General features: G+C 43.1%; 1 long non-coding RNA gene across 1 annotated transcript in view; it reads left to right on the top strand.

Moving 5' to 3' along the window:
• LOC118508316 overlaps positions 1-21,035 on the top strand; it is a 43,097-nt gene that overhangs the window by 11,186 nt on the left and 10,876 nt on the right. The window contains exon 2 of the long non-coding RNA XR_004905780.1: positions 4,704-4,831. This is a non-coding gene — a long non-coding RNA (uncharacterized LOC118508316). The remainder of the gene's footprint in view (positions 1-4,703; positions 4,832-21,035) is intronic.

The following is a 21,035-nucleotide window of genomic DNA, read 5'->3' as shown; positions in this document are numbered from 1 at the left end:
GAAAACATCATGCACTCCTTTGTAACTCAATTTAAAGCAAAATAACCAGGCTGTTTCTAATGACTACAACAAGACTATTACAGTGTTGGGAATAACATGAAACTATTGTAGAATCGTTCCTCTCGAGAGCTGGGACACGATCAAGCAATTTCATTGATGAGTCGCTCATAAAAACATATATTCCTTCGGTAGGCTTATTTATCTTTATTAATGTATTGAATCCAATTGATCTGCGATGCGTACATAATCAGGTTGCACCTCTAGCTGTTTGCGGCTCTTATGCGGTGGTATAATGGTAAATTCAGGACAAAAGCTATTCTCGCGCTCTCTGGAAGATTGTCAGAATCTTCTGTTGAATCAGGATACACCGATACTTCAATTATTCTTAGTAGAGTTCTAGCTTTTCCACCTCTTTCGGCACAAAGTTGAACTCTGAGTTTTCTACCACAAAAAACATTTTTGCATCTTCTAGTCTAGAGAATTCTGGGAAGGAATGTTCTTTTTGTTCCTGGAATACTCTTTTTGTTTGACAATATAACCTCGAAAAGTCTCAACTTCATTTGGTTTGATTTTACCCATAGGTGCATCTTGAGTCCTGATACTCGATCGTCGGTCCTACCGTGTGAAGACCGTTCTGGGCTATACCTTGTGCGATTATAAACTAATAGCGCTAGACCACATAAGATAAACTTGATTGACAGCCTGCAGCTTCTTCCGTACGATCGCGTTGCAAAACAATTAACGCGAGTTTCCCGTCACGATCGGTGATGATATTCCCCTCCCTATTATTTGGACGCAAACAAAAATTAACCACACGTAAGATTAACAAACTAAAAGCACCAAAAAAATGTTGTGTTGTCTTTCGTACATTAATTGGCAATTTAAAATAATTATAAAGCTCTCGGTTCGAAAATCCCTACCCGATCATTAGCGCAAACCTTAAAATAGTGCCCTTAAATATTGGTGCGAATAAATATATCCCAAACAACGCAAATACGTTTAACGTCCCAAAAAGCGGGAAAGCCAGAAACTTCCTAATTATTGGTAGGAATAATTGTGTGTGACGCCGCGAAACGTTTTACAGCTTCGTTGGAACCCTCGGCGGATGCATTCCGTTCTTGCAGCTGTGGATGGGCTGGAATGGATTTGAAGAAGAAATGTAGGCATTTAGCAAGGCAAGAACCGAGCAGCGCGATGAGGTTTAGTGTTGGTGAAATTAGTTTCGCGAATGGATTTTCTCGCCGGCCAAGGTTCAGAGCAAGCTTTTCACTGCGTCACCGCGAAGCACCGTGAAGATTTTGGTGATGCCGCGAAACCAAGAACGTTTGCTCATGCGCCCGAAGCGTTGCTGCTGCGCAAGAAGTTCTGCAAATGTGGACATAACCTTACAAAAAGCGTTCAATCCACTAATTGAAAGAGTAAAGATGCCTAATTAGCCATCATTATGGGGTCTATCCACACGATGCGTTATTTTTGTTTCGCCGGAAGCGTCAAAGGTGCGTGGAAGGTGTTTGGTGCCCGTACTCATTAAACCAAACAACGCGGGATTTGCGTAAAACAGCTCGACCAAGCGGATGTAGCTCATCAAATCATGACGCATTGCGCGACCGTGTTGAAACAGTTTTATGGGACCCATTATTGAGGCCCTGCAAGCGATTGCAATCGCACCAAACGGCCGAACTTTTACACCCTTAAGTCGCTCTCTTCCGAAGGGTCAATCCATGCGCGATTGGCCGCTCATTAATCTTCTGTGTCAACTGTGTACATTCGTGTCGTGGCGAATCGTATTTTGACAACTGAAAAAATAAAACCTCCATGTAACGGAGAGTTTCAATTTATCGTACGGCCACACGAAACGAATGACACTTTCTGATGGCGTTTAAGACCATTTTTTGCCGTCTGTACGTCTGTCTGTCTGTTGACATCATGTAACCGATGCAACCCCTCACGATTGTTGCACTCATTTTCACGCATCCTGGGCGCATTCGGTGGAGTTTCGGGGAGGGAAAAATGCGCCATCTCAGCACGACACGTACGGTTAGTTGATTTTGGATGGCAAAAAGCGGTAAACGATTCCATTCCCATTCAGCCGGCAGTGGCAGCAGAACGGCAGCAAGCGAATCGAATTGGGACATGATTTTAAATTTATCAACCATTACCGGAAGTCACCGTAGTGTGAGAGAGTGTGTGTGTGTGTGCGCGCGTAGTGAGTCGACAAAATGGGAAACGAACGAGATCTTGAAGTGAATTCTTTGACTTTGTTTCTTTCTTTCGCCTTCGTCGTTGTAGTTGTTTCATTGTTACTCGACGGTGGTCCTCGGTGGCCCTCGGAAGAAGAGCTCATCAGCGCAAGCCGGCTGTTCAGGATGTTACAAACTCATTTCGGTGTACTTACAAGCCACAGTGGCAATAAAAGCTCAAACTACTCCTGGGGCCGATGGTGTGTCCTGCAGGCGGGAGTTCAATGTTTACACGTTTGGTTAAATATTTACCCCTGTACGCTCGGGTCACGGTGCGTTACGGGGTGACGAATGGAAAATGCATACATCTGATCTGCATTCTGTTCCGACTGTGCCGAATTGTTTCGGAAGGCAGATGCATCCCGAGCGATCTTCCCGAGCGAAGGTTGTCGTTTGAATTGCCGGAACAGAAACTCCCGGACAGAAATCTACAGACCACCATGGGTGGGCCCGTTGCACCTTTCTGGGGTGGTGGACCAGGACGGGGTTCCCGGTGGCCACCGCCACGGGACGGCAATCGGGCAAAGTCACTGGCAATGTAACGACCCATAAAATGAGACCCAATTGGCATCCTATTGAGCCGCTGGCAAATGATGACGGTGATGAGCACCCGGTGGAGGTCTTTTGGTTTGGTTTAGTAATTTAATGGGTTTTTTTTCCTACGTTGCTATGTTATCTTGTGTAATGATCCACATATTGATGAGAACGCTTTTGAACGCGGGGAAACCGATGCATCCATCGTGTTGGGAAAATTCGATGGGCTTTGGAAGCGGTTATTTGAAGTGGTTCGGATTCACAGCACGTTTGAAGAGAAACTGTCTTTGGTTGTGGTGAACTTTTAACGGTCGTTGCAATTGTATTTGATTCTCAGAATTTTCTTTCGATCTAATTTTTGTCATCGCAAAGGTTTTTTTAAAATAATATTAGTTATTTATTTATTAAAAGTGTTATACACCACTCGGGGAGCGTTTTCTCAGCATTAACCAGTGAACTTGGGCCTGATGTGTAGTTTCTAGACGTTCGCTAGAATAAGGCTCAGCTTGGCTCAGGCAGGCATAGCTTGGGATAATAAATTTGAAAACAGTACATAGTAACACATATATTATATAAGCAACTCCAGAATCCTATGTGATAGTTGTCCTTGTGCTTGGCTTCAAATTTCATCAATATCTGTAGAAAATTCAATTTAAAGAACCTAGAGTACCCGGCTCCAATATATCTTGTGATTGTTAAGATCCTCGTTATCGACTGGACTTTTCTACTGGAGTACGCAAGGATTGACGACAAAGTGTCTGAGCATACCTAAAATAAGGTGACTTCCTACGATAAAAACCCTCGCTAAAAATAGGACTTTGTCTTTGGAATGTGTGGAACACCACGCTTCGGAGCAATCGAATTCATCCGCGATAAGGTCCACTTAATTAAGACACCTTTTATTTTCTAATTATTCCGATAAAAAACTGTGACGTAAAAGCTCTACATTATACTCTTGTTCGATGGGTTCTTGAGTGCGCAAGTATAATCCAAAGCCCATTGGAAGGTCATTCGATATTCAATAAGAAGTACTTCTTTCTTCGAGGAATGGAGACACTCGTTCATAGTACGATGGTCGGTGTTTGTTGCTAGGTCTCCACACATTATGCAGTTGGTGCAGTCGTAACGTCTTTTCGTAGCCTTTTGAATTGATAATTCTACCAACTATCCTTCTGTATTAAGTTCGATAAGCTTTGCGAGGCGAGATCACGACAGTTGCTATGCAGTGTCATATCGTTAATTGTCAAAATCGTTAATTTGAGGTTCTGATGTTGATTTGCAGTTTTAAACTTTTTTTTTGAAAAATATAGTTTATTGGATGTATGAAAACGATCCCCTAAATGGACCAATCAAATCAAATATGCTTTGCAATTAAAAGACTGTTAACCATAATTAAAATTAAAAGAATTTTGTTGATCATCGTATGAGGATTTGAGGATGTCTTGGCTCTAAATGACTTGATTCTCTAAATGACTATTTATTAATTTATTTATTATTTGTCTTTTTTGGCATATCTGTTCCATACAACATGGTTCCATGATTAGAGACAAACCTCATTCGACAAAGTCACAAAAGGACTCGTGCCCTGAGAAGACTTCTACTTCTTCCTTGGCACTACAACTTCGAGAGGTATCGGCCTGCCATTGTTACCCACTGCAAAGTAGTCAGCCCTGTGCACGGGATGGTGATTCAGTTGGGATTTGAACTCCGGTCCAGCCGTGTGAAGACGATCTCTGCAGAGAAGGGTTCTGAAGGAATAGACACCTGTAAAATATCTGTCGTGCTAATGTTTTAAGTTTAGATCGTGCTTGTTTCTGAAATTCGATAGTAAGCATGAAATATAGATCTGAAAGTGCAATATAAAATCTTCTAAACGATTTAACTGTCTGTCAATCAATACTTTATTAATACCATTATTTATCTTTACAGAAAGCTAAAAGATCCAGCGATAAAGAGAGAGAGAGAGAGAGAGTTTAGAGATTTTAAGGCTGTAAGGACGTTGAAGTCCAACAGCAGTTTCTTGAACTCTTCACACAGACAACCAAGATAGTCCGAAGGTAGGTAATGTTTACTGTCCTTAATAACCCTCAAGTTGGAATTTGGTTGGATTAAAGCAGCCATGCAGTCTATATGAGATATAAAGAGATGATGCATATTGAGAAATGAAATGCGGGATACCTTGCAGTAGACCCGTCTTGTACGGTACCGATGCATATAACTCTTCAATTTCATTCAATGCTCCTCAACTTGGATCTCATCGTTTTGGTTCAACCATCGTCAAGCTCCTACTGTCAATTTGTTCCCATTATTTGGTGCAAAATCGATCAACCATAAAACTCTTAACAATTCAATATTGCCAAACACGTGTAGGCAATCACCGGTCACTTTCAGCTCCCGACCAATATCTACCGGCAGCGGTATTTGATAGAAACCTCCCTTTTTTTGTTGGGTAAAAATAACACAAACTCATATCACACCGTACACACACGAGTACACGAGCTATGAATTATACATACCCAATCGGCCAGTCGGCCAGTAACGGCTGGCTTAGGTGGAGATGCTTTAGACACTGTTTAGACAGATTGGTTCCACGCATGGCGCATCCAAGGGAAGACAACTCAAATATTTTGATGTTTAATCGGTCTTTTCTTAACCCGAGCGTGTAGACCTTGCTGCTTAATGGAAAATTAAAGCTTTGACAGTCCGTTGCCGTGCTTCGATGCGGTGCGGTTGTTTCGTGAGGTACATATTTTATTCATTCGTAGGACTGTGTTTTGACGTTCAACTGTAAAGCTAGCTGTGTTTTATGGATTTTATTTTCTAATTAGTGTATGTTTTGTAAAATTTTATTGGAGATCCTTCCACATGTGCTGGTGCCCTCAAAATCGTACTAGTCATTCAATATTGTTTGCAGGTAGATCTATTCATCTATCCAGTAGTGGTGAAAAAAATAAGACTCCATTCTGATAAAATTTAAATTGCATGAAGCATTTTTGTTTTTACACTCCATAATCACAAATTGATGTTACTTTTTATGCCTACTGGTAACTGCAATCAATGGTGAAAAACTGGAGCTTTCGATGGCCTCAATAGGTTCTAGAGCCCACCACCGGAGCGTTACCAGAGATAGCATCAGGTAATTATAATAATCAATTTTAATTACGCTCTTGTACTACAAGAATGGTCATAGCTATGGGAGGCCTCCCGTAGCAATTGCCGTACAGCGGCGTTAAATGTTATTTTAATTAAGTTAAGTGAAAACTGTTATGCGTCTGCCTGCGCACTGTACGGGTAGGGCTCTTACAGGGCTCACGCACAGTAGCAACATAGTCACCGGGTTTTGGCCCTGGGGATGCAAATTCGGGCCTCCCAAGGATGTGTAATTAACAGTAATCACGTACGGCGTTACTCACCTCGATCATAGAAATTAGAGCCGTCGTCTAATAAAGCTCATCGCGCATCGCCAAAAGCACGCAGCATATTTTAGCATCAATTGGGCAATTAATGCACCAAAACCCACCATCATCTCGTTACCGAGTGGAGGAAGCATCGACCGGGTGGCATGGTAGCATTACCTTCGTTTCTCGACACACAATGGCGAATAGGTACCGCGGCGGAGCAGCGAGCGCTTCCGATTACAATTTAATAACTGCATAAAAGTGCAGCGTGCATAATGTGGTGCGTGCGTAACCACCAACTGGCTGGCGGAGATATATTTTAAATATAATAGGCACCATTACGGCTCGCATTAGCTTACGATGGGAAGTTTAGCACCGCTTGTTATTATGCGTTTCGCGCCGAATTTCTTAGCACATGATTTTGCTCCTCTGTAGCATCGTAATGATACGGGACAGTTTCATTGTTGCATTTGCATATCGTGCGTGTGCAGGTGTCTTATCAAAAGCAGAGCTCGTACAGTAAGCTTGGCTTGTTCCGCTTCCGATTGGGCATCGAAAGCATATATTTCCTCTAATGAGAGTCTTTTTATTGCCCTCTAATATTGTAACAGGCTCCTAAGGGGCCGACCGTACCGGCGATAAGAAAGCTAATTGATTGATTCAATGTGGTTAGGTTGAATTGCCTGTTGGCATGATGATAACAGGAGGGTTCTTGCTTTTGCAGTAGACCTGTGGGAAGTATTCGAGATACTGAAAGGATAACATCGAAAGCGAATACCTTGGAGTGCCTAACGTTTCCCATTTGTGGTCGCGAGTCTCCTTATGATCAACGGATCGTAAGCGTCTGATCGAAACGTGAAGGGTGTCAATAATAATAACATTTTGCCGTTTCGTACAAATGATCTTATAATTGGACCCCGTAAGCAATTGGCCGACGCCCATGGTGTTCTAAAGAAAAATGGAGGAAGCAGGGACATATTAGAGCTTTTAAGGTCAAAGTCTTATCGGAGTTTTATTACTGAATAACAACCATGAGAGACTGGACTGGTGAAGGTTTGAGATAGGAGTCCTGATTTTGCAGGTGAAAATTTTGATCGCAAATCGTACAGCTCTTAAACTGCTCTTGTCTGTCCATAAATTGTCAGATGTGTGAAACTTTATAGAATATGTTTGGTCCCTCCACTCAAATAATCCTCAGAGATATGGATTCTGTACAAAATCCTCTGTGACCAGGGTGCGGCTCTCTTAATCAGATTCGAGAAGAAGATGTTCAAACAGATTTCTTTATCAGAAGCATGATGGAGCAAATTAAGCACAGCAGGCTCGTACGGAGTTACAGCAAAGCACAAGCAGTACAGACGTGGTTGGCCCAGATTTAGAAAGTCTGAATGATTTAATTGGTAGTCTGATCAGATGGAAGCTGCCATGCGAATGTAACTAGGAACTGTTAGAGGTTCTGCTTAGGACATAAATTGGTATCTTCTTTTTACTAGGCACTCTAACCTCGAAAGGTCATCAGTGCCCGTCTGTGAGTGATTTTACCCGTAGCAATGTAGTCAGCCCTACCCTGTGAAGACATGACCTGGTGTCCAATTCGTCTGCAGGAAACTCGATCCCCTTCAGGTTTGACTCCAATTTATTCAGCCAACGTGTTCGCTGGGCTCCTCTACGCCACGTACCAAACTGATCGCTGGCGTGCACCATCCTTGTAGGGGTGCTGCACCATGAGTTTTGCATCTTCATCACGTGCCCTAACCAGCGCATCATTTCGGTTTTGGCAACCGTCAGGATATCTGCATCGCTCAGCTAAACTAGCTCGTGGTTCATTCTACTTCTCCACACGCCCTGTCCAAGCCCGTAGTTGGCAGGATTTCCCTGAGAATGCGCCTTGGGACTTCGCTGCTTACGTAGTAGCCTGAAGTTATGATCGTGCCAAGCTAGCAAAACTCATCTACTACCTCAAGATCGTCGCCGTCAACCCGTACTCTGCTTCCTCCTGCTTTAAGCATTATCACGGTCAAAACCTCCGGCAAGTAGGTAGTTTGTCTTCGTCGCATTCATCCTCATTTCAATTCTAATGGCGTTTTAGTTGAGTGTACGCATCGCACATCGCCGCATATGTCCGTCTGATGATGTCGATGTCATCATCGAAGTCAAGGAATTAGAGAGACCTGGTGAAAATCGGGCCCCTGAAGTCGAAGCCCGCGCTTCGGATGACACCTTCCAGAGCGATGTTAAATAGTAGACAGGAGAGTCCGTCTGTTTGTCTAAAACTTATTTTACCCCCAGGATCACGTCCGTATGCAAGATGTTAAGAAGGACTAAGCCCATTAGGTCCTAGTGGGATTATGTAAGTGAGCGCCATGAAACCCAGCCTATCAACAATTTTTGGTGCTAAGCCCATTGGGGTGGTCCGGTGGCCGAGGCGACATCGGCGCTGGCCTTCACACGCCAGGGCCGGGGTTCAAATCCCATCCAAACCGCCTCCCCGTACGTAGGGCTAACTACACTTAATACGGGTAAAACTAAGTCACAGAAAGCCAGAAATGGCAGGCCGAGACCTCTCGAGGTTGTAGTGCCAAGGAAGAAGAAGAAGAAGAAGCACATTGGTAGTACCGACGTGGTAGGTTCAGATTAATCGGGAGTAATGTCGTTGACGAATCCGTTGATACATCAACCCCATCATCGAAGACTTCTGCAGTGATATTGATATTATATTAGTATGTTGATGAGCGGTATTGATAGTGATGAATAGAAATATTGTCCGGGCAAATGCTGATAATATAACTCGAAAGTCTAGACACAATGATTCAATATTTTGTTTCGTCTAGAATTTGGTTAAACAATACAAAATATCAGTCAGAAACTCAACGACGAAACCATACGATTATACGAACTTACGAACGAAACCAAGAACTGTTAAAGCTTTTCAACTGGCCTGGCGGTATTGCATTACTTAAATGAGTTAACGTAAAATAAAATCCTTCGCTACCTTCAAAGCCTGCCGATAGCTTTTATAATAGTTTTTCACAGAGTTCAACTCCTGACGTTTGTCCGCAGGATTGGGACCCTGTCTCTATCCCCGTAAGACACCTGTTAGTCGCAAGTTTACACAAAAACGGTTGCACCCAACAAAATGTCTGCAACGGGCAGGTCTCGTTTCAGCTTTTGATTCCATCCATCCATCATAAATTAGGTTGGTCTTCATCGAGCCTCTGTACAAACGCACACACGCACGCACGTACACACGGTTAAGCATCTAAATGTGTAGCAAAACAGCACAATTTATTGACGGTGGTATTAAATGGTGTACTCGAGACTCTATTTTGACTGTTTGGCCGGGACTAGCCGCCACTCGCTGGCGAAGTGATCAAGAATGTAAAACAACGCATCGGTACGTCTGTACAAAAAAGACCTTTCGGATTCGAGATGGCCAATAAAACTAACAACCTGTGGCTGTGACTAGACAATGTTCCGGCTTTGCACCAGCCGACAACGGCGTAGGGAGTGCTTGTAAGATCTCAAGAGTGAGAAATGGAGTTAACAGATCATAAATCATCAGGGTGTCAGCTTTTTGTAGAGTCGAAGGGGGCTTGAACGGGCTCGATCCTGGACGATCCGGCAGTCGGGGAACGATCGACGGCATAATGTATCTAGGCCTCGGTCTGGCTACGCACCTTACCCAGATCAAAGCAACGCACCACCAACCCTTTCTCGCTGTCCCAGCGTGTGCTCCGTGTAATGACAAGCTATAAGCCATTGTTTATCTTACCAATAGTCCATTGAGCAAACATCGTTGAGCCGCGGTGTGTTGTGGGCCTTCCCCAACACGGTTGGAGCTCCGAAAAGAGGGCTCCAGCTCGATAACTCTTTCCATTACCCACGCTTTTCTCGTCCAGTGTGGGTTGAGGTGCAAAGGCGAGCGAGTGAGAGCCACCGAGGCATGGTAGGGGGGCGTGGGGGATACACAATTCCCAAAGGGGTGGAAAAGGGTGAAAGGACGGGCGAAATACGAATGCTGCTGCTGCAGTAGAAAACACATAAACCTTCGACCGTCCTGTGGCCTCATCGAGACCCACAGTACACCCAATTATCGATCATTATTCTTAATTATTGTGAACTGGTTTCCTTTTTTTCCCTCGAAACGCGTGGTACGCGATCAGGGCGCGAAGAAAACCTGATCAATCTGTTTTCGTCATTGAGTTTCGGTAAATCGGTTTTGTGTTTGTGGTGAGACGTGTCGGACGCGGCTGCCGTTTCGGGAGGCTGCTGCCTTGGATGGTTGGTGTGAGCTGTCGGTGGTTTTACCCAACGAACGGTGGTGGAAATCGGTTGCGGGGGTTATGATGGTTCGGAGTGGATTGACTTGTTGAGCGGATGTTTCATTCGACAATTCATATTAATCAGTATTTTGACGAGGCAAAGCAGTGGTTGTGCAGCAGTGGTTGGATGCAGTACATTTTAATTGTTTGCCAGGACAAACCTACATATTTGTTTGTAGATCATTTGTTCTCCCAACAAGAAATTCTTTCGTTTGCGATTTCTTAGTGTACCTAGACTACAACGGTCTTGTTCGCATAACTATAATATCAATAAACAAGAAATGTAAGTTTGAGGAATAGTTTTGCCAGCTAAATCCACAGATTCTGAATTCCTGGACATAAGATTCCCGAAAATAGAATTTGTGGATTTCGTTACCGAAACATTAGATTTCTAAATGCCATAATCTTGCATATTTTATACATTTTAAAATATTTTTACTGGGAGCTTTCCTGTTTAAAATGTTGTATGATCTCTGTTTCATCTAGTTAGTCAAATTTGCTTCTATCTCATCGATTGAAAATCGATAAATTAAATGCTTAGAGCACCTACCTGGCAAAAGCGAATCGTTCCAGTGGTTTTAACGAGTTTGGTTCATGTGTCCAACGCGTTTGAAATGTAAATAAAATATTGCTTTGGTGCTTTCAGCAATTACGAGGCTATATAACTCGATATACATTTAACCACAGATATCTTAGGCGTTGATATCCATTGGCTGAGGTGGTCGCGGTGAAGATGTGATGATTTTGGAAGTCATTAGGTCAATAAAAAGAGGAAGAGGTCAACTGTAATGCTTTGAACCATTTTTATTTCACTTAATGCACAATTATTGTTTGATAAAAAATTTCAAGTTTTGATCAGTTGCGGGATCATTCTTGCAGAATGTCGCCCTCTACGCCTGCAGCTTCAGAATGAGTATCTCACATGACGAGGTAGATCTGGCCTTCGGACTTCTGAATCGAGAGTATGGATTCCGGATATCCCCATCTAGGACACTCTTTTTACTCGGATACTCAAAGCAAATGATCAAACAAATTCTAAAAGTATTTTTGATTCTACTGAAGGTAGATATTCGTCCAAAGTCATTAGAAACATGGTGAACAGTAGTTTTAAATCCACTTATTTTTCTGGAATAAAAGTTTCAACCTTTTAAGAAGTATTTATTTAACCTTTAAATTAAATATAATATTTAAATATGTGGAAATATTTTACTTTACAAGAGTAGTTGCAAGGAATTTACGGAATAACCGGTAGGACTAAACACAGAGGTGTTCTTCGCGCCGTTTGGTATACAACTGATTATTCTAACGCCTTAGAGTTCATTACTCACGAGTTCATTCAGTGGCGTCCATTTCTACGTCAAGTCGCAGTTTTTGAAATATTAGCTGAGTATACATTGTCCTGTTTGTTATCCTAACCGAGCTCCCTGCTAATGGTTAATAGGGAATTCTTAATATTTCCTGATAATTTTGGATGTAAATTCTCACAATATTACCATTATTGAAAAGCGTTAACAAGCATATAAATTCTTGGTGCTTTGTGTAAGTGTCCTGTACTACACATGCAAGAGTACATCATGCAAAAACTTATAAAAAAATATCCTTATACTCAAATCATCTTTTTAGCGTTAGAGGCAAACTGTTTAAAATTATCGTAAGTATTATTACGAAGTTATTTTATATTTTGAATAAAAAATGTTTTTTTTTTTGTGACGAAATATACATCAATGTAGGAGCGAGCGGTGTTATGTGCGACAGAGGATCCTGTCTTCACAAGGCACGACCGAGGTTCAAATCTCATGTGGGCCGTTCCCTTTATAGTGAGGACTGACTATCCAAGTATGCGATATCAGTAAGTCTAGTAAGCCAGAAATGACCTTAAGTGGTTGTTAGGCCAAGAAAGAAGAAGAAATACATTAATATACAATACAATAAACACAAAAGAAAACAAAATGGATGACGGTCACAGATGACAAAGAACATTTAAGGACCTCTATATAGATCACATCACATCATCCAATGATTTGAATGCTATTAACTGTTGTTACTTAGAACAGGTAAGCGGAGGGAAAGGAATGTTGGAGAGGGATTGGGTGCAATGCTTTTAATAGCCTGTAGCACGAATTTATAAGCATCAAATACTCTAGGACACAACGTAAACATGTGTTGCTGTGCAAGCCACCTTATCCTGAACTTGATTTGCTCATAGCTGTAGTTGAATTATAGGATGTAGGATGGAATTTGAATATCGTTGTCCTTTAGTACACCACCAAACCGCGCCATACATTGCGCAACTACAGTCAATTATTATCATACTTTCTCATACAAAAATCATCTACCGCAAGCCAATTCAATGAAAATCGCTTCGCTTTTTTTCTACTCCACCTTGCAGAATACATCAATCGCGAATTATTGATTGCGTCAGGTAGGTCCAATTTGCATCTGCTCGAATTCGATTCCGATGAAACCCTGTACCAACAACAGACGCGTGTGTTTATTTTCCCAATCGGGCGATGTGGTTGGGTCGAATTCGTTCGAAATCCTTTAGTTTAAACATTTGCTTTACATCAACCGGGAGTCCTGCCGGGATGGAGGGAGTAAAGGACCTTCCCTTTACCGTACTGTATCGCCGCACACAACAATGTACCAATGACCCCGAGGTTCAAGTGCGGGATGGAATTCGGGAAGAAGTTGAGGGGATAGAAAAACGGTTTGCACATTGTTTCGTAACCTCTCGATCGACGTGTGGCACACCCTGAACACTGAGCCCAAGGGTCCGAAAGGGTCGGCGTCGGTGTCGTGCCAATTTCACCAAAGTTTCCCTTCTGCCTCGGAGCTGGGGAAGAGAGTCCTGTTTGGTGTTGGGCGTTTATGTAAATAATTTTACCATGCCGCCACATGCCCTGGACTCTTCCGAGTTTGCATTGCACACCCAGCTGGAAGCCACGGTTAGAAGCGACTGGGGATCATGGAGTTTCGCAGAAGTACTTCGGTTGCTTCTCGGTGTGTAATGCAACTTTTTGCAAGTACACCGACCGCCGCCGGAGGTCCGCCTGCAACTGATACACGGCGCAGTTAGTTCCGGTGCTGGTTTATCGAGAGAGTTCTGTTTTGTTTTTTGCAACTGCTGGACAGCTGGAGGCACTTCCCCATTGCTGGAGAGGACCACCGGAGGTAGCCGCACACGGGATGCGGTAGCGCAGACAAACAAATTGAACGATTCCACAAACAAATTGTAGGTTTTTAATGCAATTACCAGTACCAGAATCTGATGCAGCTGTATGTGCCCCCCCCCCCCCCCTCGTGCTGGACTTTCCCGTGGAGAACGCCCTAACGCCATTTTATTCCTGGCGGCCAAAAAGGAAATGCCGCCGGCGGACGGCTCATCTTTTACGTTCATTATTTCGCAGAAAGGTGTATTGATGAGGTCGGCGAAAAGAAGTGTTTTGTGTTCTGTCCGGTTCCGAGAGGTTCTACCGGGAGCTGATGGTGTCATCCGTGCACATCCGTCATGTGTGCATGACGAAATTCAAATTCTTTGTGCCTGGAATTACCTGCAGTAGGGGTGGAAGAAGTCGTCCGGAAAGGGAAACCGGAAACGTTGTGCAAACGTGGTGTTCCTTCTGCCTCCGTACGGACATCGGGCAGAACTTGCACCAGCCAACCGTGAGTGATTATGCACCCTTAGTCCTCCCCCTTGCAAACGCCTGTTGTTATGCAATGGTTGGCCGCGGGGGTGCGTGCGTAAGACTCGGTTGGGCTTTGTTTTACTTGACGAGTGTTCCATTTTCATTCCGAGAACCCAGCGCAGCATGGCAGGTAAATCTATTTGGTAAATAAATAAATGAAACGAAACTCAGACGGCAGCAGCAGCAGGTATGAAGCCAGGAGCCATATTTAATTGGAATGTTGTTTCGCGTTTCGTGCGTTCTTACGGTGGAGAGACGGGCATTTTTGACGTTTCTTGACAGCGATCCATCCGTACGGTAGGGTGGCGTGCTCGCGTAGCAAATCTTCTTTTCTATTATCCAATCGATATGCTCGTCCTGTTCCGTCTGGGGCGCATGAACGTTGGCTATCCAAAAACTGGCGCACTGGCTTGCGCTGCGAAGAAGCTTCCGTGACATTTATTTGTATAGAGCTATTTGATGAGACAAAACAAATAGCACAATCTCGGCCGTAGGTAGCCGAGGGTTTCGGGGTAGCGCGTGTCAGTTTTTGACATTTTGGAGTACGCTCTTGTTCACGGGCGATGAGTATTGAATCAGGTTTTGGATTGGTTCGGAAGCACGAGCACTGAACATAATTGGGATTTTCTGCACGAGCTTTCAAGTGTAAGAAAATCAAATCGCCCTTACGCTAACAAGATGGTGCGCTGTGTGATCATCAAGCTATTTTAACGCTATAAACAAACATTGAAGGGGCGATTTTATTTTCATGGAGTATTTTAATCCTTTTGAAAATTACTGCAGAACAGGGTAATGTGCTCGAAAGTAGTGTCGCGTGTCGTAGAATCTTTAGATTTCTACGACCTTTAGACGAGATTTTTTTAGAGCGGTACGCGAATTAAGCGGACTAAAAGAGCGGATGGGATTTGAACTTGCCGGGGCCGCTGTCGCCTTGGCCACCAAGCTGTCCCGCTAAGGGACTCCTAGGCACTTAATTCGTCTCTTGATGGAATGCATCTAAGTTATTGGATTGCTTATTGATCTGGCGATAAAACTGCTTTATGGTCTTGAACATCCTCAGAAGTCCTCGAACCCGCTCACGGTCTAGTATTGTCGTTTGGCTAGCCAGTAACTCGGCCTTTGTTACTTGATACTTTTGATTTGATTGATGGCCTTTTTTGATGGCCTTAATACTCTTTTGCTGGTTAGGTTAACCTCGTTGCTGTCCTTGTAGATGACCCAAAACGACTTCACATATTTACTTACTCAGTGTCATTCTCATGACATGAACCGCTCCCTATAGTATGGCGAATGAAGTGCATTGTACAAGAGCAAGGTATACTTCATAGTGCTCCCTATTGAAGCAGCTCCTTCACTCTAAACCCATCCATGCAAACCAAGACATTTGAATCGCACACCAGTGATGTCCATGTTACCAGCGAATGTCAAGATCTGAGTTGAAATACTGAAGACGATCACTGATAGTGCCTTCTCTTAACCTCTGAAGAGATGACTCACATGGCAGCCAGCAGCCCTGAGAATTTTCCGATCACCTTTATCTAATTCATCACGTTGGTGAAATTGTGGCAGACTCTAGAAGTGCTTGTATGTCGTATAGTTTTGCCGTGGCTCAGTGGCGGATCTAGACTTAACGAGGCTTGTGTCAGGAATGAATCTATGTTTGGCTCTCAGTACCTGTTTAAGGACGTTTATAACAAGACTACTGCAAGGACTCTTGGTGTACGAGTCTCCCTCTACTACGACGTCAGTTGCTAGGCGAGGTCTTTTGGTTTTGGAAGCTTAGAAAACTGGGCTACAGACTGTCTCTTTTGATTCGTCACCAGAATCCTTTCGACTACGAGGTCTTCAGATGGATGAAGCTTTTACGTGTCCTTCTGCTATGAAGTCTTGATACTTTAGGTCTTAAGGAAGACTAATTGCCCTTAGATAATGAGACCTATCCTACTGCAAAGTCTCCAAGCAGATGAGTTCGGTTACATAAAGAGGTCTTATGAAAGATGATGCTTATTGGAGTGTATAGTACCTTATTCGACAGGGACCCTTGAACGGCGAGGCCTCCTGAGCGGCATGGTCCTTTGAACAATACCACTCTATTCGTTGACATATGCGGCTTTGATGATAATATACATCTAACCGAAAAAACCCAATTAAAATAAATTTCAATTTCAATTTCCAATAATATTTCATTTATATTTAACAATCTTGTAATTATGTTAAAAATTTACATTATGCTTTAAATCATTCATTCATTTAATTATTACAATTCGTTATTCTAAAACATATTATTACCTTCAATTTACATTCTCATTACCCATGTTAAATCTTCATAAAAGAACTCCCTATTTCCCCGAACAACGCGCCGAAAATATTCTCCAAAAATAAACGTTAAAAGCTCGCTGGGTGAAGAAAATTTATTTCGTTGCCAATTCAATTCACATCGCCACAACATGCATGCCCATTAACAGTTTGTGTTTAAGCAAAGAGAAACACGGCGCATAAATATCGCCTTTTTTGCTGTGTTCAGAATTTTCTCCAGTTGCCCGGCTGATGAAGAAAGTCCAGTTGGTATATTAAAAAAAAACACACCAAACTGAATTCAAATTAATTTCCCGCACATAACGGCGGCAGTAAATATGCTTTCCATGTTTAGGCAATTGACTATTTGCTTGCTTTACAATTTTCGCTCTCGCTGTATGTGTCCATCTCAAAATGGAGGGGGCACGATTAGATTAGAAGCCGTTTTTTGTTGGAAGCAGAGGGATGAAGACGAGCTAGGGGTTAGTGCTGTCTGTTGTTAGGATAGAATAATAAACATAAACATGGACGACGGTCACAACGCTCGGCTTAAGCGTCGCCACGCATTCACACAAGGCAGATTTTCAGCTGCTCTCGTTAGCCGTTAGCTAGTGCGGCGTTTTTCCAGGCACCTTCTGACGGCTTTTTCTTCTTTAACCGTAGCTCGGCATGAAGCATTTGAACGTATACTTCCATTTTGGTGCCGCCTATCGGATGTGGCCTGTGTGTGTGAGGGGCTGCTAAGAAGGTGGCCGAAGAGTGTCGGTCTGTTTTACATTTTGTGAATGCGAGGCGCAGAGGCTGTCCATTATGCTGGCGGTATTTTCACCACACTCAGCACAAACGGAACTAATTAATAATTCATTATTTATTGCGCTGGAAAGAACTTTCCACCCGCGCCACTCGCCCATTCCGGCCCGCTGCTGTGGCGTGTGACGGTAGGGTGCTCGTCAATCTAACACTCCTCACGGCATAATACCGGCCGGCTGGTCCTAAGCCTTAATCAAACCTGAGGTGAGTTTCGTACGGATGCATGGCCGCGGTGTTGGTCGAATAAATCGATGCGGTAAGCTCGTTAATACAAAGGCAAATATTTTACTTGTGCTTCCGGCGATCTGGATCTTAAGCACGGGCTCCATAAAGCCCGCGGAGTCGATCACCGAGGCACTTATCAGTGGTTCTTATCGGTTCAAATTATTCAAACTATTGAAGTGGTGGGCAATGGCAGCTTGCTATTCGTGTTAAAACAGAAACCATTGACTAAAATACTGCAAACTAAGTATTGAGGTGATGTAATGACTTATTTGATGTTCAATAGTACGTTTTTTTATTTGAGGATAACATTTTTTATTTGTTAGACATTTGCATATATGTCTAATATGTATTACTATAATAAAGTAGTTTGTTTGAGTGGCATAAAACACATATCGTCGGTAATAAAGAGATTGATTGAAGTTACAACTTGAAGTTGTTCCTTGAAGGCGCTATCGTTGATCCTTGAAGTTTTAAAAGGAAATTGACGAATCCTTAATAGAGCTTTGAAGTTACTATACAAGCACACAATCTGTTATGGAATTTTATTGCTTATCGACAAGGGTGTATCAGGTCTTCGTTTTAACTTCTCGGATTTTGTGAAGTTTATGGAACTCTAACAAAAAAGTTGCATCAATCGAGAAGTTCGTCAGGATTTTACAAAAAAAGGGGTCGGTGGTTCGGTGGCTGATCTTCACACGGCAGGATTGGGCATCAAATATTACCCAGACAGCAGAATCGCTTTAGGGATCCAGATCCCCGGACCCTACATTGACAATCGAGCTAGACCCTCCGAGTTTGTAGTAATTATATATTTATTTTGTTTCAAGAGTTGTCCTTCAGATTTAACGCAACTCAAGCTTATATTCCCTAACTGTACCCCCTTCGAGGCTCCGAACTGACAATAAGCTCCTCCAAGACGGCATTTTGAATGTAGTTAGGGGGAACTTCCATCCCGCTTACTAATTAACCTGTCCTGCAGCTCCAGCATCAACGAGCAAGATTTTTCCAAGAACCAAGTACAACTAAACCTTTTTTTCATGGTCTGAATCTTGGTGTGAATTACTAAGACTGATTCAACAACAAGTCAAAACAGAATGCTCGGTTTGGGCTAAAAATCTTTAAAGGATGGACTAGCTGCTTAGCAGCTGTTTTGAAAGTGTTTCTTGTTACCCATGGAGTCTAGCAGTTGGCGTTTAGGAGGTCTAAGATGCCTAATCGAATTTCTTGTCTGAAGGATCTTGTGAACCAAAAAGCATCGTAGTTAAATGGTCTTATCTGTCTAGGACCTTTGTAGTTAAAGGGACCTCTTATTCCAGAGGACCTTCCCTATTCTGAAGAACCACAACTACCAATGCACTCTTTTAGTCTACCAGATGCCCGTGTTCTAAGAGCCGTTTCAGAAATATCTTCCTAAATTCCTCATTGTCCAATTATGATCCTCCAAACTACGTGGTAATCGAAATAGCATCATGTATCAAAGTACTTCGCAGCCGAATGTATTTCGTTTACCAAGAGTTCTCATCGTCCAAGGATGCTCATCCGCTTAGGAACCTAGTCATCCAGTGGCTCTCATTTTTCCGCTCCAGACTCGAGCTGAAGATAATTTTTAGCACAGATCTCATAATCCTTAGAGAAACTGTCGTCGAGTGACCCTCATTTCCATGGGCCTCAAAACATTGTAGAGTCCTGCGAAGAATTGATCCTGGTACAGGTCTCAACAAATCTGGGTCCTCAACTGTATGTACACAGAGTGAAATAAAACTCTATTTAATTTGCTAACTTAAACTCAAGTCCAAGTTCTCAAACTTATAAGGAGCAAAACAAAAATCATTTTTGGTGAACAGAGAAACAAATGGTGAGTACCAACATTCTAATTCTGAAGTGCATTAAAAAAACTAATTAACCCCTTTTCAACTGAAAGACTGAATTGTACAGCATAATCATGGGAATGTAGAGAAGCATGGAAAAATAAATTAAGTTTGTCCACAGTCATGTTCCACACATCATGTAACCGTGTAAACTGACCAGACCAGACATTCGCGTCGACTAATAATCAAAACTGCTATTGAAAACAAAACCCATACCAGTAACGCATTCCAATAAGCCGTTCCGGGTTATTCAAAGCACCCACATCAACACATCAACCAACCCCGGCCGAGCCTTGCAGCATCATCGATAATGGACAAATGATTTGGTAAACTTTTACACCTTTAATCATATTCTCTATGCTTCGTCGAGCACATTTGAGCCCGTGCGCACATCGCATCGCAACCATCCAGCCATCTCCATCCATCCAACCGTAAGTGGTTGTGGAATTTTAAGTAGCGCAAAATTGGATCATGGACGGTTAGTTTAGTGACCATTTTCTGATTTATAACGTTACACCCTTTTGCTGCACTCGCACCGTTCACCTCCCAAGCTCGATTGGCTGTGAGTGATTTGAACTTCGTGCTCGCCAGTTCTGGAAGCATTCCAGCATCTCGTTTCGCCCTCTTTCATACGCTGATTAACATAGCGTAACATGACCATGCGCTTGGGCTTTAACGCTATCGCCAACTCATCTGCAATCCGACGGTTCAATCGATTGGTCTATCGGATCCCCCGGGTTTGCTTCTATCGCCGCGGTCTGCATCGTCAATCTGTCTGCCGGTTGCTGTGGAATGTGTTGCGGCAAAAGAAGGTACAGGACGCATTACAAACCGAAGACGTCGACGGTGAAACCTTTTAACGAATCCTAATATCCTCAAAATTGAATTACTCTCGAAAATAGAGCCGAATCACTTAATGGATCCCAAATAGAAAAAAAAGCAAATCGACACACACACTGATTTAAGAGATAGAAAATAGCGCATAAAGTCGTTCAAAAGTAGTCGCGACGCGCGGTCAATCCTTTTCCCCCTTTTCGGTTTGTACCCCCGGATAAAAGGGGACGTTCTGGACCGTTTTGTGTCTATTAACGATCTTCATCTTGATCGATCAAGCGTCCTAGTTCAGCGGCGGTGGCAGCGATTAACAGCATCTATCCCGAGCTATGCCGCTCCGAACAGTACCAGACAGCACGTCTACAGCGCGAGCTCCACACGATCGTCGAATGACAGTGCACAAATTGGCGCTTGGGTTTTTGAAAGCTACCGCGAGTGCCTCCCTTGCATGTTCCACAAGACCATAAGCCTCCATTCGATGACTCCTCGAACTGCTCTCTACCAACTGCCCGGGAGCGAAACAAATGAGCCAGCTCATTTTACGCCCCTCGCGACTGATCTCGTGCGATCGTTTACAGACGTCTGTCCGACGTTGAATGGTGTGTCTGTAAGGTGTGAGATGCGAGCATCCCATTCTGCACCGTGTGATGATACTATTAGCTTACGTTCCTTCCGTGGAGATGCTTAATTAGCTGACCCGGTCTTTCGAATGATTTAGTGACCGGTGTGGGAGATTCAGGAAACATTTGCTCTTTCGTCCTTCTTATCGAAATCGATGTTCGTTGGGTTTTGGAACGTTCTGACTCTATTGAACGGCCTCGCT

This window comes from Anopheles stephensi, chromosome 2 (genome assembly GCF_013141755.1).
Source record: "Anopheles stephensi strain Indian chromosome 2, UCI_ANSTEP_V1.0, whole genome shotgun sequence".
Classification (NCBI taxonomy): Eukaryota; Metazoa; Arthropoda; class Insecta; order Diptera; family Culicidae; genus Anopheles; species Anopheles stephensi.
Note: the sequence above shows the minus strand (reverse complement) of the source record. Positions and strands in the feature narration are given on the sequence as shown.